The sequence below is a fragment of the Centruroides vittatus genome, unplaced genomic scaffold, assembly GCF_030686945.1.
Source record: "Centruroides vittatus isolate TY-2023 unplaced genomic scaffold, ASM3068694v2 contig_651, whole genome shotgun sequence".
Taxonomy (NCBI): Eukaryota; Metazoa; Arthropoda; class Arachnida; order Scorpiones; family Buthidae; genus Centruroides; species Centruroides vittatus.
In genome coordinates this window covers 3,651,780-3,659,629 of record NW_027122405.1, presented here as the reverse complement: position 1 = coordinate 3,659,629, position 7,850 = coordinate 3,651,780, and positions in this window count along the sequence as shown.

Here is a 7,850-nt window from a genome sequence, read left to right as displayed (position 1 = left end):
TCTTTCACCATTTCTGCGGACTTCTTTCTGTCCAGTCCAGTCTCAAGTGACCGTGTCTCGACCGTCCATTCCTGAACTTCCGGGTATCGTCGTCTCGACTAGAGACGAGGCGCTGTCGTACGGAGTTATAACGACCACCCGTTTGACGTCGGGTGTATGCGACTTCTCTTCCGCATCTTTCGGAAGCACCCGTTTAACACGAAGCGAAGACGAAACGCCATCCTCGGGCTCAGCATGGCCGGAGGTGTGCCACTTCTTCAATTCTTTGAAATTGTCCATTCTGCAAAGAAAAATAAACGAATGTTATGAAAACAGAACTTGCATTAATTAAGAAATATTTCTATCCTAGTCTGAATTGTAAATATATAATGCAAAAATGATTGTTTAAATTCCTTCAGAGTCAGAAATGAATGTTATAATAAAATCTCTATTTATTATAGACTGCATAATACTTTTAATCTTTTCGACGATTTTTAATGTTTAATAGAGAAATTTGTTTATTAAAAAAAACTGACTGTTCTGTTGACTCCTGTAACAGAAAACAGCTGTGAAAAGAAAGGAAACGACGAATTATTCTAATTAATTAAAGTTTAAAGTAAAGCTGTGCGAATTTCGTACGGGATATACAGGGTGTTTATAATTAAAGTTCCACTTTGAAATGAAATGCCATAAAATAAAAACTACTGGACAGAATGTTATCAAACTTGGTAATAGTGTACAGGACGTCATGGGATTTTATTTCCCGAGAAAAAAGTTCAAAAACTAATAGGTAGGTTTTAAATTAATAAATACAAATGTATTCTGACAGTTTATGAGTTAATTATACTTTCTATTTGCAAAATTTCCTCAACCCTAACAAAAAATAAGAAAAAAGTGAACTTTTAAGAAATTTTCGGGATCCCGGAATGAGAATTTTCCGGGTTAAAAAAACAACCGGGATCCCGTTTGAAAAACTTTAGTAAATACTGTTCAGTACTGTACAGTACATACAGTATATTCGTCTTGGTTCCATCAATATGAATATACTGTATTCATATTGATGAAACCACATAATTCAATAATTATTTTAATTTTCTGTTTTAACATTTTACTGATATTTCAGGTAAAGCGTATACCGGTATATGAATATGATAAAATGAGGGATAAAGTTATTGGACCCAATAATCAAGTTTTGATAACGATGACAAGAGGACTATTTGCACCATGGAAACAATCAGTTTACATGGATTTTGATGTTAAAATGAAAAAAAACAACTTTTATTTAATGTTATTTCAAAACTTTTTGATGCAAGATATACTGTTGTTGCTGTTGTTAGTGACTGTGATGGGCAAAATATAGGATTATGGAAAGAATTAGAAATAAATATTTTTAATTTATACATCCATCTAATAGAAATAATATATACTATTTTTCAGATGTACAGGTACCTCATTTGTTAAAACTCATTAGAAATTGATTTTTAGATACGGGTTTTCTTACCTCACATCATACATTAATAAACAAGGACTCACTACAACAGTTACATCAAATAGATCCCGATGAAATAAAAGCATGCCATAAAAGAAAAGCATATTACGTGTCAAAAATTTCAACCACAAAATGTTAGATTAGCTTGTGAATTATTTTCTAATTCTACTGCTATTGCTATTAAAAGATATATTAAAACTGAAAATGCCTTAGCAGCTTCTGAATTTATATCATCAATTAATGCATGGTTTGATGTTATGAATAGTTTAACACCCGATTATCATTATAAAATTGATTATCCTTCCAAATGCGCTTATGGCATTAACATAACTGAACAAAATAATATACTTGATAATACAGAAGAGTAGAGTGCTGTCCATGGAATCTGTGGAAGCGTCGCTTCCCTTGTACTTTCTAAAACATAAATACATATTGTGCGATTATTTTCATATTTTAACATACTTTGAATTAATTAAAATTAATATTTTATTATAACCATATTATGTATCTTATTACAAATGTCTATACTACATGTGGAAAAAAATGATAAAATTGCTATTGTATATTCAAATAGAAATTCGTATATGGATATTCCCAATGGAAGCGCCGTATTGTTGGATATGGAACAGCTTCTACGACGAAAATATTTCAATGGCAGAATATACGCATTCGTGCATGCGCTTTACAGAGCATCAACATATCGCGGTTTAGCTCATGGATGCTACACACCAAATATCGTATAACGCTTCCAATGATTCTATCCAGGGGACCTATTCTGAGTAGTATCGTTAAGCTAACGAATATCATAAAAACCAGTTTCTATCGGAACCACGTGATTCGCGTTTAATCAATCGTGAAAATGCTATTCCGAGCCGTACGTTTCGTTTTCGGTTCCGATAGCCACGTGCGATAACTAAGCTTTTGTTATCGGTCACTCTGGAGCTGCCGTTAGGAACGTAACGAAAGTGAAAACAACAAGGCGTCTTTTGGTGTAAGAATGATTTTACTTCACGACCAATTGGAGACAGAGTTAATAAGCTATGTATTGCTTAAAAATAATTACTTTAACTGTTTATGAATATTGTATGAATAATGTAATTGCTTTCTTGTTAAAATTTAAAGTAAGTAGCTATAGCATGAACATTATTTCTGAAATAGGTTTTATTCGCATATGTATAAATTAAAATAATAGCTTTGAATATAAATATATGACTATCAGTTACTTTTCGCCATCTTTCTGGATGTTTTTGTGAGCCGACTCCATCGGAATTCAGACGATCGGCTATTTCTTGCCACAATTTCTGGCGATCTTTTACGGTAAAGGAAGCATCTAACTTCCCTGACATTAATTTCGGGTTGTCTTCCATAAAATTAACGAGCATCTCGGACTGGCGACTTGTAGTTCGCTGGCTTCGTTGTCCTTTCTTCGACATTTTCAAACAAAACTATTTCACTAGCGCTGATACACGACGAAGCTAAAACCACGTGCTTCGCTTAGAAAACGACGGGTTGCAGTCACGTGACAAAAATACAATGTTAACTAAACTGTGATTGGTTAAAGCGTAATAGTTATCAATAGCGTGGAACCCAGACGCATCTCGACCGACTACCCGTAGCGAAACCCACTTAACGTGGAGCACAGAATAGCGATTTGTCTAAGGTTCGTTAACTGCCTTTCGCTAAAGGGTCTTATCGAATATCCCGTGTATCGCTGTCGTTGAGTTATCGGAAGAGCTCAGAATAGGTCCCCAGGACCGGCATAGCTTCCCTATCATCAAATGTCACCGCACGCCACTGTTACAAAATAATTGAAACTATGAAATGTGTATCTGAACAATCACTTCAAACATTTCAAAAGGAATGATTATATCTATTAAATCTATTAAAGATTTATTTTCCGAACTTAGTTCAAAATATCCTAAATACCATTATATCTTATCAAAGTAAATCAGGATTCTTTAGAAAATCTATTTTCTCAAATTTGAACTAGAGGTGGTCCTATGATCACCCTAGTCCAACGGTCGGCAACCGATGGTCAGAAAAAAAATTTTGGTGGTCCGTGGAGAAATTTGGACATTGATCAACTGAAGGTTACGCGAAGTATTACGAAAGAAATGCAAAATGCTTAGTTGCTTTTTTCACTCATTGGGGGTTTTTATTCGAATCTAAAACCAAATACGAAGTGACTGCTATCAATAAATAATGAACAATAAACAATATTGTGAGTGCTACAGTCGTCTTTTGTGGAAAAGCGCTAAGAATCCATAAACTTATTTCAAACAAGCAGCAATGAACTTTAGGCTTGCGTTAATTTGTTATAATTATACACGCGAGTTTCATATTAATATAGTAAAATTGAACTTTTATGATCATTATTATACTACGGATTTTGTATCGTTTTAAAAAATTCATGATAGTGGTCCGCGGGATTCAAAATTGTGTTTAGTGGTCCGTGAGGTCAGAAAGGTTGCCGACCGTTGCCCTAGTCCACTTAAAGTAATATATAGAATGAGAATAATAATTTTAGGTAAATCACCTGGAATACTACAATATAAATTAGACACCGAAGATAATATATCTGAAAATTACTTAATAAATGAAATGTTTGAAGAGGCAGATTTACTGCAAGAAGTTTCAGATACGTCTAGTTTTGAAGAACAAGGAATATCTGAAAATTCATGCAGTGTACAGTACATATAAATGATGATTTATGTGAAATGTCTGATGAAAATGTAGAAGAAAATCTATTATGTGAATTAAAAATTGATGGATTACAATATTTAGCAGAATGGATTGAAAGAAAATCCAAAAGAAAATACCCAAATTTAGGAAGTTTCAGTCACCAAAGTAAAAATGAACATAATTATATAATAATGTTTTATATTCAGAATTTATTGTTTGGTGCAGGGATAGAAACACGCGGCCCGCGGGCCGCTTGCAGCCAGTTAACCATGTTTATGCAGCCCGCCAAGCATTTCTAAAATTGAATTTATTTTATCGACTTTCTCCCGTCAATATATTGTTATAAAATTAATTATGGTAAAATGGTAGTACATACTAAACCGAAACAATTTTTTGTGACGAGTTACTCACTTGTCGGCGACAATTCGGATCATGGAGGGGTTTATTGCTATTCGCTTGTACTCCGAAAGACAGGAAAGTGATCGCTAGGCGACCGAAGAGTTGGCCTTATAGAAGACGGCTGTACGCGAGAGGGGTGATAGAGTGCCTTCCGGGAGGACTTTGATGGGAAGCTGGCCCCTATTCAGGCGTCATCGGTAAGGAGGAAACCCGGAAAAACTCCTAGCTGCCAGCCCGTCCGAGCGGGGCGTAAACCCACGATCGAACTCTAGTGTTTAGGGTCTGGTCTCCGCAGCCATTAGCGGAGACGGAGTCCACTCGGCCACTGGTGGACCACTTGTCAGCGACTTGTTTAAACATGCAATACAAACGCGCCGCGTCTGTGCTTGTTTGTGTTTGCTTGTCACACAATCAGTCAGACTGGTAAGCTGTTAACTAGCAATTTTAGCAATTCTTGTGTTTCTTGAAAGGCGTTAGTGCAATATTATTGTCAAAAAGGTAATATTAGAGTTTTTTTTATTCAAAATTAAGTTTTCCTACAAATTTTTTTAACTTTCAAATTTTTAATCCATAATAGCATGTCGGAAAAGCAAACAAAAAAAAAACGGAAGGTTGCGGATGAGCACAGGCATTTCCAAGAAAAGTGGAAATTTGATTATTTTTTCACTTTCGTCAAAGATAAAGCTGTATGCTTAATATGCTCAGAGACTGTGTCGACATTAAAAGAATATAACATAAAAAGGCATTACGATACAAAACATGAACAACAATATAAAAACTTAACAGGACAACTCCGGATAGATAAGTTTAATCAAATGGAGAAAAACTTGGGAAACCAACAGGCTATTTTTAAAAATCAAGCTATTTTATCAAATACGGCAGTAAAGGCTAGTTTTGTTGTCAGTCAAATACTGGCAAAAAAAATGAAACCCTTTGCGGATGGAGAGATGATAAAAGAATGTCTGACTGCTGTTGCAGAAATAGCATTTCCTGATAAAATAAATATTATTTCAAACATTAGTTTATCAAGATTCACCATTGCAAGGAGAATTGAAGACTTGTCCGAGAACATAGCAACAACGCTTCGTGAACGCATTGCAAAATTCGAATACTGTTCTTTGGCACTTGATGAGAGTTGCGATATTAGCGATACAGCACAACTGGCTATATTTTTACGTGGTATTGACACCAAATTTAATATTACCGAAGAATTGTGTTCACTGATTCCAATGCAAGGGACTACAACCGGCAAAGACCTGTACGATGAACTAAAGTCTGTGTTGGAAAATTTTTCAATTTCATTAGAAAAGATTATTGGTATATCGACAGATGGAGCACGAGCAATGTCAAGCATGGCGGTAGGAGTATCGGGAAGGCTATTTCAAGACATTAAGAAGGTCACAGGAAGAGAAATATTCGTTAACCACTGCATAATTCACCAGGAAAATTTGTGCGCGAAAAGATTGAGTTTGCCAAATGTCACAGTACCAATAATTAAACTAATCAATTTTATAAAGTCGCGCGCGTTAAATCACCGTGAATTTAAAGAATTCCTGAAAGATTTAGAAACTGAATATGGCGACGTGGTTTTTAATACCGAAGTACGTTGGCTTAGTAGAGGTGCAATGCTAAAAAGAGTATACAACTTAAAAAGCGAAATACAATTGTTCTTGGATATGAAGGGATATGCCTTTCCTCATTTTGGTAATAAAGAATGGATGTGCGATTTTGGGTTTCTTATCGACATGACTCAGCATCTCAATGATCTTAATGTGGAACTTCAAGGCAAAGGACAGTTTATTCACAATTTGTATGATAAAATTCAGGGCTTTGAGCGCAAATTAAAATTGTGGAAACAGCATCTTTTGCAGAATAATGTGTCTCACTTTCCACATTTAGAAAAAGAAAACGTTACTACTTCTCAAAAATACGCACAATATATAGACATTTTAATCAACGAATTTCAATTACGATTCCAAATGTTCAAAGCTGAGAAGACAGCGGTTTCCATGAAAATGTTTTCCTCGCCATTTAATATCGATGTGGATACAGTTCCCGAAGACTTTCAAATGGAAGTGATTGACATGCAGAATAATACCGATTTAAAAAATGTATTTTTCTCAGTAAACATCGAAAATTTTTATAAATCTTATGTGAGCCCTGAGAAATTTCCGCTTTTGACGAAAAATGCAAAGCAAATGATGTCTCTGTTCGGAAGTACGTATGTTTGCGAACAATTATTTTCAACCATGAAATTAATCAAAAATGACCACCGATCAAGACTGAGTGATGCACGATTAGAAAGCTGCGTACGTGTAGCTTATCTCATCAATTCCGGCTGATATTGATCAGCGTGTATCGAAAAAACAGTGCCAAATTTCTCATTAAAAATTTCAAGTAAATTCGTTTTTCTGTTCTTTTATTGTTTGTTTTTATTTTGCATTAAAATTTGTATATGAAATCTTTACTTTTTTTAAATTTTATATTTTTTTTTATTCTAATGTTTATTATAAATAAAGTTTTGTAAATTATTAATAAGTGTTACTTTTAAAAAATTTTAAAATTTAAATTGGCCCGTTGATTAAAAAGGTTGCTCACCCCTGGTTTGGTGGATTATGATAGCCATCAGAAATTTCTTTAATTTAGTTTTAAAAAAAATGGAATCAATTTTACAAGAAATGTGAAACCGAGTTTAAATGTAAAACCGTTTCATCTACGATATCATTAATTAAACAAACAAGTGATTTGCCAGATGGTGTTATATACATGTATGTAAAGCAACATTTATGAATTAAATTGAAATTTTTAAACAATTTAAATACGATCGTTCCTTTGCGAAAAGAAAAGTAAATTGTAATAACAAATGCGGTTTGACGATAGGAATTAAATTAATTTACTTATACATAAATCACCTACATATAATTTACTAAAATTAATCTTTTAAGAAATTACTATTATTATTAAATCATAAAATAGATAAAAATCGATTTCCTTTACAGAGTAGAAAAACGCATTTTAATTTCAACTTTACACGTAGAAATTACGATGATTTGCACAATATTCCGGATTTTTCTTATTTATAATCTATTTTTATTTACATTTAATTAAGTATAAATCGTAATTAATGAAATATTAGCGTGTAATTAAAGCTACACGCTTCTGATAGGTAATGTTTTTACCATAAGGAGTAGTAAGATGTTTCATTTTGGAATCCGTGTGACGTCGAATAAGCAACCACTAAGAAGCGTTTCTTCTCTATGAGGCAACTACGATCGTGAGCCGAAATGTCTACGGCGATAAT